Here is a 14601-nt window from a genome sequence, read left to right as displayed (position 1 = left end):
ACTTAAAATTCATATTTTAAACTGAAGCATATGTATTATGGCAATCAAACATATTCAAAATAGTTATATCATCTCTCATCGCTACCCCAATTTCATTTGAATCTTTTTTTTTCAAAATGATAAACAAATGGTAATTTATACCATCAACAAATTTGGAAACAAACTCTCACAATGTACTGAAAAACTTGTGTGTGTATATAACAAACTAAACAATTCACATTCAATACAGTAACATTATCACAAATCAATAGCCTAATCAAGACGTGGTAGGCTATAGGCTACATATAAGGCCTGATTTTCACTCTGAGACTGAAAACTTTTGAAAGAATTAGGCCTACTGCGACACCGTCGAAATATGTGGTTTATGTAAGTGCAATTTGGGAAAAGGTCTCAACCATTTAGCTACACAGGAATGTTATGTAGGCCTACCTGACATTTACTGGGTTTGTAAAAAAAAAAAAAACCGCTGGCGTGTCCGGAAATGCAGTAATTTCATTCACAAGCTCGCACAAAAACTGATGGGACGGGCCGAGAGAGAGAGAGAGAGAGAGAGAGAGAGAGAGAGAGAGAGAGAGAGAGAGAGAGAGAGAGAGAGAGAGAGAGCGCGCGCGGTGATGAGCATTTCAACCGTTGCAATACGCTTTGAGATTCATTTCCTCACACTGTCATGTTTGGTCGAAGCATTAAGAAGAGAAACTCTAGCCGGTCGGTGAGTAAAGCGGTAAGGGGTGTTTACATTTTAAAGACTTGCATTTTTACGCAGTTAATCCACGTGCAGCAGTAAGACATTAAATAATTGGGCTCATTAGGACGGACACGAAAAGGCTAAATGTAATAAGACGTTGGAGCTGCTCTGTGATGTGTGAAGTTTACACTCAGTGCTACATCAGACAGGTTTGATACTCCAGGCGTTTGCTGTTTCAAAACATTTAGCAAAACATTGCATTTTATTGTCAGATTCGCAAATTAATTACTCACCACAAATATGACATCAGTGCTATAATATTACAACATTTGAGCAGACGTGTTTCTGTATGAATTGTATTGAATGAGCACATGTATTTTACTTCATTTTACAACTCAATAAGACAAGCTTCTTGCATTTTCTGAAGAATAGGTTTAAAAAGTTGGTGAATTTTTTTTTTCTGGTCAAAGACGTCCTATTGAATGTATTAAAAATGTATTTAAGTATGTTTTTAGTACAATACACATATTCTATAATGCATTTTTAATACATTTAACACTACGTCTTTTTCACCTGGGAACTGTAGCCTGTACTCACAACTGTAACATGTAGGCTACTCAATAAGACCCAATAGAAAGTTGTAAACAATAAGTAATTTAATATTTTATGAAGCAAAATGGGTATTCTCTTTGTTTTAATCTAATTATATACTTTACAAATTTACAAATTTATTTGAATCAATCAGTCAAAATGGAATATGACGACATGTATTGTGATCATGGTTTACTGTATATGAGTGTAATGTTAGTATTAGGCCTACATCAAACAGACCCTTTAAAAATCACATGTTTCAAATATGGTAGCTTTAGGCCTATATGGAGCACTTTACAGACAGGTGTGTTGGATCGGGGTTAGATCTGAACTCTGCAGGTAGGTAGATCTCCAGGAACTGGTTTAGTTTAAACGTTTTCAGGCCCCCAAAACGCCGTTGTCGTTTAAATGAACAGCCAAAAATGCATAAAAAGTTTCCCGTTTTTAGTTGAAAACTGTGTTGTGTAAACAGCCCCTTAGTATGCATCCTGTGAAAACAATGCCTTACGATACTTAAAGTGTCAGTGATGTGCAGCCTGTACATATGTTCACATCTCAAAAAAATATTGGGTTTCATGACCCTTTGAATTCCTTTTAGCGAGCTCCTCCTCCATAGTGGTCGGTGTCATGTTTATATTATCATATTACAAAATTTACTGCACTATTTTATAATTAAAACTTGTTCTAATCTTGACAAAACACATTGAAAATGTATTTGACTCAAAGTTCCATGTTTGTTGATTATTTTGTGATAGAAGTGATACTGTGACAGAATTTTTTTCATTAGTGACAATGCATCAAAAAATTCAGTGGAATGTGACACCCGGTGGCTAATTTGGGTACTAAACAAGCCTAAACAAAATCTCATGGGAACTTACATTTTTGTGACATCAACTTCAAATTTGGAACACAACTTATAGAGATATGGCTTATGCATTTTTTTTTACATTTTGATGTTCTGTATGCCATATATGTGCATTTATGCTTTTATATAACAATGTATTGTCCACAGATATAAAACATAACTTGCGTTTATATAAAAAATAACTATTGTATCTCTTTTTAACCTCTGCAGCCCACTGTGCTTGATGGCCTAGAAAGTGGACAACCTTGTACCGTATGTGGAGAGCAGTGTCCTGGCTTCGTTCTGCATAAATGGAGGTGAAACCCCAACTTGCTGGTCCTAAACATATTTTTCTTATTTTACTTCAGGCATTATGTAGAGAATGAGATTTTATCTTGACTTTTGGTGCAGGAGAGCCCAAACCACAGATTTTGGTGAACAGTGAGTAGTTTTTAAAGTTTTCTTGTTGCTGTTGGATGGCATCAGCATTTCTAAGCTCTTGAAATGTTCAGTGGAAATTTTGAGGTTCTTTGCCTTTAGATAGAGTCACCACAGGAGGATTCAGTAGAATTTGAATGGAGCTGACAGTGCGTGTCTGAGCCAGCAGTCACTTTGCAGGACCTGTATGCACAAAGATAACAGTGTACACTAAACTAGCTATTCATGCTTTCCAGGACATTCAGGCTTCATTTTTGTTTGGGCGAGTTGAACTGTTCTGCTGGATCACACTGAACCAGAGGATGTGACTGGTTAGAATTTGGTGGGAAAAAAATTATAGTAAGAATCAGTGGTGTGGGGTGATGTTTTAAAAAGAGGAGGAAAGCCCTCATATATATATATATATATATATATATATATATATATATCTCAAATGTAAATTTATTTCCCTGTTACACTTAATTTTCCTGGTTAAATAAACATTACATAAAAAGCGAGACAAAAATGTTGTACTTTGTACTATTTTGTACTTTTACACTATGTAATTAATGTTCTATTCATTAAAACCAAGCATAAATTTAATCAAGTTATTGTTTTTATGCAATTTTACATTTATTCCGAAATATTAACTAAAGGCAGTAACAATTTAAAGGTGCAGTGTGTGATTTTTTTTTAGCGTCATCTAGTGGTGAGGTTGCGAATTGCAATCAACAAAAGTTACAGTGGTTTTTCGTCATCTGAGACAGCAGAGAGTAGCCAGTTAAGCAATGATGTTTCTTTACAAAGATAAATTAAGAAATTAGGTTTACTTTATTATTCAATAAAACTATATGTTTTTGCGAATATTATTGTTACTTGTTCATCAAGGTGTCAGTGTTTTATTTGCTGAATTTAGCTAGCTTCCTTGCACAAAGAACAAAATAGTAACGAAACGCATTTGTCCGTTTAGGTTTACTGTAGAAACATGTCGGCGCATTTCAATGTAAGAGGACCCGCGTTGTATGTAGATAGAAATGGCTCATTCTAAGGTAATAAAAACATAATGGTTCATTAAGTAAGGTCTTTATACACCACTGAAAACATAGTTATGTATATGATATTGATATTATGATAGTGAAAATGGGCTGAGAATGGGATTAACTGAGGTTACGTGATGGCTAACAGACAGCAGACAAACGGCGAGTAGTGACAGCAGTGGCAATTCACCTGTCACTCAAGTGGCCACGCCCTTAATTATGCAGAACTTTAAGGCTTAATATAATTTAAACAGATGAGTTATAAAAAAAAAATCATATATTTTTTTATATTATTATTGTCTATGAGTCTGGACTCTCTTTTGGAGCCTGTCTCTTGCGGCCAGTCGATGATTTGCTGTTGAAGTCACTTCCATGTTGGATTCGAGAGAAACACCGGAAGGTTGGCTTGCATCAAACTCACCGCACGCTTTAGGGGGTCTGTTAAAAGTCAATGGGCTCAGGGGAGGCAAGCCTCCAGCTGTAACTTCACCTGCGGGTCTCGCAGTTGGACTGTGTAACTTTATAAAAACGAGTGACTTTTACACTTTTTAATGTCACAATTTGTAATATTTGCATTGTTTTATTTTTGTAATATCGATTGTTTTCTCATATCAAAATCAATTAGGATAGTTCTCCCCAAAAAAATAGTTCTCCTCTCTTCATGTTGTTCCAAACCTGCATGACTTGAGTTCTTCCATGAAACCCCAAAAATATATATTTTTTTAAATCATGAAATAGTTATATATATATTTTCTTTCATTGGATGGATAAAAACATTTCTTCAAAGTATCTTCTTTTGTTATTCAGAATAGTGTCATACAGGTTTGGAACAATGAGGGTGAGAAAATTATAATTTTTTGGGTGAACTATCTTCTACCTTTATCTCCAACAACTGAGGCATTTTCATAATGTTAGTGTGGGTATATGAAATAATTTGTTGCACTTTTAATATGTAACTTCTAAAGTTCATGTTTAAATGAGAAGAAAAACTCTATGTCTAACCAAATCAGATCAACTGTAATAGCATGTTGCCCTTCTCTATTTGCTTTATATAGAAGGCAAGAAAGCTTCTATAAAGGAAAGGGGTTGCTGGGATGGAGGGTAAAAAGAACTGATCTGCCTGCACTCCATTGCTGTAAACTATTACAGGGCAACAGTCAGCTCTGGAATGTGCCCTTAATTGCCTGTCTTTTGCAGTCCTACAATAAAACGAAAGGTCTTCCAGACTAATTTAAAGCGGACATTTTCTTTTCTTTAGATGCGTCTTTGTGTGTGAGTGGGAGACCTATGGCACACTATGGGGTCTCTTACACAACAGCAGCTCCTAAAGATTTTTATGAAGACCGTGAAAAGGCATATTTGAATGCAGATTTCTATCAGGATTGCTGTTTGGTTGTGTCTTTGAAAGAGAGAGAGAAACCGAGTTTGAGTAAAATGTCACCATGATCTGGCTGTAGACAGAGCTAGCAGGTGTCATCATACACTCACTGTCTAGTCACAATTGTTACCCAATGTCTTTGCTGCTGACCTTCAGTGATCCAATTCAACCAGACCAATAAGCAAAAGTGACTTTATATAAACCTTATTTGTGTTTTTACTGCTGAAGTAAAAGTTTTGAACTTTGAACTGCATCCTATTCTTTGTGGCCCAGAATGGCCAAATAGCTGAAAGGTTTGTTTGAGCTGCGCCCTCTACTGTACAGGCGTGAATTTCCATTTCCTTCAGTCTAAGGCTTATTCATTTAACTTTTTGGTGTGAATTTCTAGCCTAGAAATCTAGACGCACCCTAGCGGCAGCAAAATGTATTTTGCAGCCAGGGCAGTCTAGCAACTCTCCATTGACTTTCGAGCTGCAAAAACCTAAATTGGGTCAGGCCAATCACGTCGTGTATAGAGTAGGCGGGGCGGGCTTAACATAATGAAGACAGAGTTGCGACGGTTACCTGCCACTTGAAAACAAAGAATGACGGCTGCTGCTGGCGAACATCTTTCAAATCGGCTTTGTCCGCGACTCTGGAGGACTTGGAGTTAGGTTTTTCTTTGAGAAAAGAGCATAGAACGGCACTTAAGTCATTCTTAAAAAAAGGAAGATGTGTTCGTAGTTTTGCCGGCCAGATATGGCAAAAGTTGAATCTATCAACTAGCTCAGCTGTTGGGAAAACGCTCTGGTTGGTTGAAGCGCTGTCCTATTGCGTGCAGAGGAAATTTGACAGCCGTTTATCCCGCCCCTCGGATTGAGCCGTGTCTATGGTGAGTTGGCAGACCCAACATCTTGATGTAGGTCTGGCTTGCCAGGCTAGTGAATTTCTACATTTGCCAAAAATAGGACTTTTTTATTTTTTGTTATTAATAAAAAAAACAAGAAAGGCCTACCCAGATGAGAAAACGTAATGCGAAAGTAACTTAATGCATTACTTTCTATAAAAAGTAACTAAGTAACGCAATTAGTTACTTTTTTTTTAAGGAGTAGCCTAATGCAATGTTGCAATGTATTACTTAGTAACTTTCCAAAACACTGCAAATATTTGCACGTTAAGTAATTTGCTGGAAAAAAGGCATTTGAAAGTGAGAGGATGGTTCTTTTCTTTAGTTTTTTACAGCAATTAAATAGTTCTTCTAAATACTGATCATTAGTATTTCTAAGTACTGATCAGAAATCATGACATTAATCACATTAAAGTTATTTTATTCTGTTTAAGACAGTCATCATATTTGGGTGTCTTAGTCATCAGAAAGTTTGAAAAACCTCTTAATGTTACAATCATGTTGGAAAATGATCTACACCTGAGCTAATAATCCACATAAGAGGGAGGGAGATGCACCATGTGTAGGAAAATGAACGGTATAAGTTGTTGTAACATGTAAAATGGTGGATGTAGGTATTAAAAGATTTGTCTTTCTGCATTCGATTAGATGGGAGCTGCACTTGTATGCCTGCCTAGAAAATATCTGTCCTGCGGCATCACCGAGATGGTCGTCAAATGAACTAATCTGTCATATAGGGACTTGCTTAAAAGTAGTAGGGTAGAGCAGGGGTCTGATGAATTGGTGAACATGAAAAGGCCATGCATCAACTCCTATTCCAACACTTTTAACATCTGCAATCCCTAAAATGTACTGAAATATTCATAAATATCTAAATATTAATGAGATGGTTGGAATATCTGCTGGAGCTGGGGTCTATTTTCCCTGCTTCTCCACCATTGTATAAAATCTAGAGGGTTTTATAATAGTAATGTCTACTCAAGCTTTTTTGTATTAGTAACTCTAACACTCAAGAAAACTACTAAAGTTAGAGTAGTTTAACCACTGGACCGATTTTGCAATTGTTTTTTGGCTGAAATAAGAAGCATTATGGACCAGACATTAGTCCTGTAGTCAAAAGTCTGGATATGTGAGACTTGTAATGCATAACTAAATAACTAAATGTTGCTTCTGAAGGTAATTTTTTTAATGTTTTTGCTCACCTAGGCTGCACTCCATAAGCTTGTAGGCTATGTAGAAGGAAGGAACCAAGATGGTGGCATGTGTAACACGATGATTTTAATAATTTATGAGAGCCGTTGGCTTGATTGATTTTCTTTGTGTTAATGAGTCTCATTACTGCCTCTATTAGCATCAGTGTTTGAGTATTTGCTATCTGATCAGCCAGCTTATATGACCCACTTATCCAGGTTGGCATGTAACTCTAGGTTGTAGATGCTCTTTCATGATGATTAAATGCATGTTTTAGGGTTGCCAAAAACATTTTAGGGTTGCAATACAGAATTTGTCCTATATTATACCACATTTCTTTTTCTTTTTTTAATATCGTTTTCTTTTTTTGTAAATGGTGAAATATACCAACAAAATTGTTTCTTAGAACACATACTAACGTTCCCATCAAGTTATAAAAGCCTTCATTCTGAATGTTCTCTGAACTAATTCCCTTTTAGCTGGGATAAAGTTGATCAGTCCACATTTAGCCTGTTTTTTTCTTGCTAATTTTATAGGTGTACATTCAACAGATTTGTTTTGTTTAAGTGTCTAAATTCCAAAGCACCTAATAGCTCAACTGTGAGTCTGTTCATCATTAAAAATGTATGTGCGGTCACAGTTCACTTGTGTTGCCAAGGTTCAATATGTGTGTAATTGGTGTGCCATAGTCTTTAAAATTCATTTATTTTTTACAACAGATGCAATAAAGTGATAAGCCAAAGTCAAAGCTCTTAATTTAGTGCAGCAACAGACAAATACTTCTCTTCCGACATATACATGTGGTGTTGTCACCCACCAGCAATGTCTTACACTCAAATGTATAGAAATGGACAGTGTTCCTGACATTTTTGCTAAAATCCACAACCCTGTTTTCCATTAAAAATATTTTTTGAGAGTTGGTAATACTGATAATTGCTAAGTCCTTCATGGTGACTTCTATAGCATACAGCATGACACACACTTAATGATACATGAATGCTCATGCAATTTTGTTTTTGCTATAAAAAAGACAATATTCTGAGTCCACCATTATTGGAGTTAAAGAATTAAAAAATATGAATTTCTTCCACGTTATAGTGTTGGCATTTGTGTAAGGTGCAATGAGAAATTCACGGGAAGCTTCTGCTCACTACAGAGCCCATATAGGGACATGGTGAAGGAAAAAAAAAAGGGAGGAAAATGTAGCATTTTCTCACAAATGTTTTGAGCCAGAGTCATCTGTTGTGCTTGACCAGTTCTTAAAACGCAAAGAAACCGAGACAAAATACTGATGAAAAGGATTTTTAAAAATCATAGCTGCAGGTAGAGCCGCTGGACTCTGTCCTCCCAGTAACCTGCTCCAATCTGCATAACAGTGCCTTCAGTGTGTTAACAAGCGGCTCGGCCAAACCAATCCATCAGGGCGGTCTGGCACATTGAATGGGCCTTTAAAGTAAAGTCTCCTTTTCAGGCAGTCAGGAGGAGGAGAAAATAGAGGCAAACCCTGCTCCTCAGACATGTACAAAGAGGGCAAGAGAGCATAACAACTGGGCCTTTCTAGATTAGCATGGTTCTACAGAGCTGCTAAAACGCATTCACCTCGAATGGAGTGAAATCACTGTATCCACTCCCTGTGTGCTTTGAAGTGCTAACCAGATGCAGTTATGTTGCCTGCTAACGCTTATTCCACTCATTAACTAAATGAGATGGGGTTTTGTTGCTTATGCTGCCATTTGAGGTTATTTTGACCAAAGATTGATATTTGGGGCCTCTGTAAATAGATGGGCTATAGACATGCAGATGAATAACAAGTTGACCATTCAGATTCAAACAGTACTTTTACCGGGGGCTGGGATGACTTCGTGTGTATGTGGTTGTCTTTGATTGGGTCTAATGATAGGGTCATTTATTTGCCATTGTGGTCACGGAAACGGTGGGGTGGCTCACATGCATGCAGACTGAGGCCCACTGGAGACACAAATGAAAGTAACAGCAGGTATTAGAGACCGAGGTTAATCTCTAACTTGAAATAATATATAACAAATTTATTTGAAATAGAAAGTTAGGCAATACTTTCTCTCAATACTTTTATAGATTGAATGCACCCTTGCTAAATAAAGGTATTCAGTTCGTTAAAAAAATTCTTACAGACCCCAAACTTCCATATGAACTTTCTAGTGAACTTCTAAAAAGTATTAAAATAAGTATTTATTTTTTGTTTTACATTGTTCATCAAAGAATCTTGAAAAATATGTATCATGGTTTCCAAAAAAAAAAAAAAAAAAGTAAGCAGCAGAACTGTTTTCAATTGTGATAATAATAAGAAATATTTCTTGAGCATCAGTCAGCATATTAAAATGATTTCTGAAGGAACGTGTGACACTAAAGACTGGATTAATGACTGCTGAAAATTCAGTTTTGCCATCACAGGAATAAATTACATTTTAAAATATTAAATTGTAAATAGTGTTTCACAGTATTACTATTTTTATTGTATGTTGATCAAATAAATGCAGTCTTGGAAAGCGTAAGAGACCAACTCATAGACCTTGAAAAAACAACCCAGTCTTCACCATTTATATTTTTAGAAATAAAAACACCCCTTGAATATAAATAAAGAATCAACATTCTGCAATATTTCTTCTATAGTACACCAAATTTATCCATTATGATCATAGCACACACCACTTTATGCCAGTAATTGCTGTTGAGTGCTGTCACTGTGTTGTTGCACAATTGCCTATTAAAACTAGACTTTGGCTAGACAAGATTGACGTAGAGCAGGTCTCGCCTTCAATGATAGTGCTCATTTATGGAGAAGCTTCTCTGACATTAAGAGTTTCGTATCAAGAGGCTTCCTTTAGTAAAGATGCATTTGAACATGCATTTGTTTCACAGGAAGAATAGAATAGAACATCTCTAGGGTTTGGTTTTATCGCACCTTCATATTTAACACCTTCAAAGTATAGCAGATGCTCAATAGGGCTGGAGTGGGTGTAATTGGAGAATGTTTTCATCCCTTTGTCTGTGAAGCTGTAGAGCTAATGATTACAGAGGAGTGTGCATGTGTGCCAGCCTTTGGGTACTCCATCTTTACCATAGTGATCTTGGTTTTCAGTACCCCATTATAATGTATGTGAAAGAAAGAGAGGACATGATGACAGGATGAGGCCTATTACTGGTGTCACATCGCCTTCACTTCTAACTCGTATCTAACAAATCCCCATGCTTTTATTTAGACCTTTGGTAACTAATTTATATGAACAGTCTATTATTCGAAACATCACTATCAATGATCCTTCTGATGTAATGCCAGTGCTTTTAAATTGCAGTTTATCATTTTAAAAGGGTTGTTTTGATGGATTTTTTAAACATAATTTACAACAAATGATTATATGTGGAAAAATGACTCCAAATCAAATGCCACTCGACAGACCCTTGTTAAACTTGGATGGTTTTAAACCCTATTAATTATGATGCCATTTTCGGCATAGTTGCTGGTTATGCAGTTAGGCTACAGTGCATCCTAATGCAATTGAGTTTGGAGACGTGTATGCTCATATTATCCAGCATTTTTTTTTTTTTTTTTTTTTTTTTTTTTCAGAGAGAGATTTAAAGTTCAATTAAATGAAAATTCTCAGTTTTGAAAAAGCGACTAATTGTCCTTTTTTGACTTTTTATCTATACCCCATGCTTCATTCAGACTTCAACTCTCATCTTTTAGCGCAGGTGGCTTAGTTATTTCTTGCTTACTCTCATCAGTGAAAGACGTATTTCAGTCATGGGTCAACATAATGCTCTAAGAGGAAACAGCTGGATTCCTTTCCGTTGACATTATGCAGATTACTCCTTTCAAGTTTCTTTTAGTTCACTGTCAACAACATGCCACACCACAGTCTGGATCTGACAACACTCCTTATCACGTCAAGAGGCCTGTGACCATGCAGGGTCCTGTTTACACCTGGTACTAGCATGTCTCAAAAATGTCTCCTGGGACCACTGTTGGTCAGATTTCATGGAAGGTCTCTCGATGAAATGACTATGCATCACCTTTACTTTAGTGTGTTACTGCATGTTGATAAAGGAAAAACATGTTGGATGGATGGATGGAAGATGGTTGGATGATAGATAAGAGGATGGATGAATGATGGATAAATAAGCGGATAGCTGGATAGATAGTTACGCAGATAGACAGATGGATAGATGGACAGACAGACAGACAGGTATGTAAATGGTTGGACTGGCAGATGGACTGATGGATGGATAAATTATAGATAGATGGATGGATTATAGAAACTAATAAATGGATGGAAAGATGGATGGATAGATAATCTAATACATGGAGAGCTGGAAAGCTGGATGGATGGATGGATAGATAGAATGCTGAAGCGATGAAGAGATGTGAAACTGGATGATCAATGTGGTGTGAAATTAAATGGATGAAATGAGTTATTCTACTGTAAAGACTAGTGATGTGTGCAAACAAAGGGCAGCCGTGCAGTTGGTGGAAGAGATCAGAGATAATAGCTGGCAGTGAGCTGTGTGTGTCTGTCTGGATGAGAGAAAAAAAAGGTAAATGCTTTCTCTTTTTGTCCCTGAGCTCAGGGTCAGTTGTCTGCTTGGTCTGACCAGACCAGCTGCAGCTGCTAAACACCCAGATCATGTCTTCATCACCTCCACCAATTTACTTACACAAGAGCCTCAAAGTGCCACTGGAATCCATACCCAGTTAAGTGATAGAATAAATGCATGGAATGCATGCGTATCAAATGCTACATTAAAATGCATTTAGTCCAAATTTGGCCTTTTTGTCTTCCATCTCCTGCAGCTGGCACTAAACGCCCACTTCTGAAAGCTCTTTAAACTTACTTTTCCCTCAATACCCTGGTATCGAACAACGAACTATTTTATGTCATTGGACATTGCTCAATTAGATAGGGGTTCAAAATGTGTTTTAGTAGTAGGGCCAGAAGTGACTGGATGCACATGTCCATTCATACTGGATGCACATGAGGATTTTTAAAACAATATATATATAGTTGGTTGCTCAGTTATTATAAGTTTTATAGATTAAATGTATATAGAGATCATGCATACCCATGTATAAATCTGATCATTCGTGTGAAGGCACAGTATGTACGCCGAACACCAATTCTTGGTTGTAGGCTCTTCTCTGTATAGTGATCCATCTCAAGGTGAAGAGAATAAATGGCTGCAGGTGCTGTGGCTCTGAGAGACTGCTGATCTGGAACACTGGGAATGAAAGGGTCTTTGACTGCACTGTTGTTTGACTGTAGGCTTTGTCATTGTGTTTTCAGTGTCTCAGGGACGACAATTGTGAAGTGTGCACAGCAGGGCTATGTTCACTGTTGTTAATATACTTGGGCACTGACACACACACACACACACACACACACACACACGCTACAACAGCTTGGGAAACGCAGGTATTCACAGCTTCACTTCTTCCCTGCATCACTTCAAACTGTCCTTTGATTCATCTCTCTCTCTCTCTCTCTCTCTCTCTCTCTCTCTCTCTCTCTCTCTCTCTCTCTCTCTCTCTCTCTCTCTCTCTCACTTTGTCATCTGTCTCTCACTTACATGGAGAACTTTTACACCTACTCTACAGCAGTGTGGGTTATTCTTGAGACTGCAAGTTAAAACTTTTATGATCTCAACTTCTTCTGGCTCTTCTCGACACCATCCTGTTTTTTTCCTGCTTACCCCTCAAATGGCTGTCATTCATTAAAAACTGCATTTGTGTGCAAACGGTTCTGTTGTGAATGAGCTTTAAATGGATGCATGTGACTTACACTGCTGCTGGAATTCCTCTGGAAAAACAAGATTTTTATCATGGCTGTGAGGTCAGGGCCAAAACCCTAGTTGAGAAATAAAAAGTATATGACAGAATTGAAAGGTTATCCTTCAAACATTTAAAACATTATTTTATTAAAGTGGCTTGTAAACTGTGCTCGACTTAACATCTATATTTAAGTTAGCAGGATTTAGCAGTTGCTAATTATGATGCATATAGTATATTAAAAACAATAATTCATAGTATGTAAATTTAAATGATTTAAAATAAGTATGGACGGAATTTCATTATTACTTAATAATATACAATAATATAACAATGTTATAATCAAGTCTCAATGTAAACACACGTTTCTCATACAAAGCTGATGACACATATTTTAATTAAAAAAATGTCATTATTGCACTGAAATCAACACTTTCGAATTTATGAACAGATGGTTATTGTTCTTGAAATCCTTCATTGCTGTAGCTTTATTGTGTCAACAGAGGGCACTGTTGTATTTGTTTAGTTCATTTGATGTTATGCTCAGTAGAAGCACACTTTTAAAACTTGACGGACTGGATGTTATTGGAGTGTTATTTGGCTCCAGCCTTCATTTTAGATGAGTTTTGTTTTAATACAGATGTACTGACAGTTTACCTGATCATACATATCTGTAGTTACCACTTTAGTTGTTTTTGTAAACATGAATAGTGTAGTTAACATAATATTAAACAAGTGTTTATTAGTGATGTATGTCCCTATGCACGCAGTTAGTGTTAGCAGAGGTGTTAAGAGTATTTGAAAACCATACGTCACCAATTCCAATACGACTTGAGTAAAGAGTATCTGATTTTAACAGTAAGTATTTTACTCTGTACTCAATTTAGCGTCAAAGATGCACTAGTCCACAAAGACATGGCAGTGAAAAACAAGAAACACTTGATTTGTGAGGAGAGCAATCACGTTTATTTTATAAAATTTAAAGAAAATTGAACACCTCAATATTGCAATAAATCAAGGTCGACACAACAAAAATGTCTACAAACCCTCAAGTCTCAGCTAAGCTCAAGTGCTCAAAAAAGGCATAAGTAAACCAATTGGAACCTGCAATTCACAACTAGCTAATGCACTTGCATTTGCATAAAGTAGCCTTGTTGACAAGTTTGAGTGAGTGTGGGCAAAATGCACAAAATATAGTACCTTCAATGCCCTGTAGATGGCATTGTCACTTCTTTTGTAGAAAAAATAAACTGCTGCAGAAAAAGTTAGGTGCCGTGCATTACTGATCACAAACGTATTGGAGTAAAGAGTACATACATATTCAAAAATCTAGTAAAAGTTGCTCAAAAAGATATTTAAGTACAGTAACTAATTACATTTACTCAAATTAGGGTGACCACCAAGTCCCGAAATTGGAAATTTTGTCCCGATTTAAAATGTTATCATCCAACGTGGTAGCAAATAGGCTTTCCAAGTAATGTAAAAATCAATGTTTATATAGTATAATGTCATGAAATGTATCCCTCACACACGTGTCCCGCATTGTCCCGAAAAATCACATCTACTGTCCTGTAACAGAGCAATAACCAGGTGGTCACCCTAACTCAGATACTTTACACCACTGTGTTAGCATGTCATGTGTATGTATATGGAACGCTCAGTGTTTCACGGATGAAAGGGAAGCAGTGATGGCCTTTATGACGCTGCTTATCATTCTTAAAGGAAAGCACAGGAAATGGCTCTTTATAGGATAACTGAAGCAGTTCCAATTT

General features: G+C 36.6%; 1 protein-coding gene across 1 annotated transcript in view; it reads left to right on the top strand.

Annotated features, from left to right (window-relative positions):
• The first annotated feature begins 2418 nt into the window (after nucleotides 1-2418).
• Nucleotides 2419-14601, top strand: part of prickle2b (prickle homolog 2b) — a 78878-nt gene continuing 66695 nt past the window's right edge. The window contains exon 1 of the mRNA XM_082155245.1: nucleotides 2419-2437. The gene's annotated coding sequence lies outside the window, so the exon portion shown is untranslated. The remainder of the gene's footprint in view (nucleotides 2438-14601) is intronic.

The sequence above is a fragment of the Leuciscus leuciscus genome, assembly GCF_965113295.1.
Source record: "Leuciscus leuciscus genome assembly, chromosome: 23".
Classification (NCBI taxonomy): domain Eukaryota; kingdom Metazoa; phylum Chordata; class Actinopteri; order Cypriniformes; family Leuciscidae; genus Leuciscus; species Leuciscus leuciscus.
This window is presented reverse-complemented; position numbering and strand designations above follow the sequence as displayed.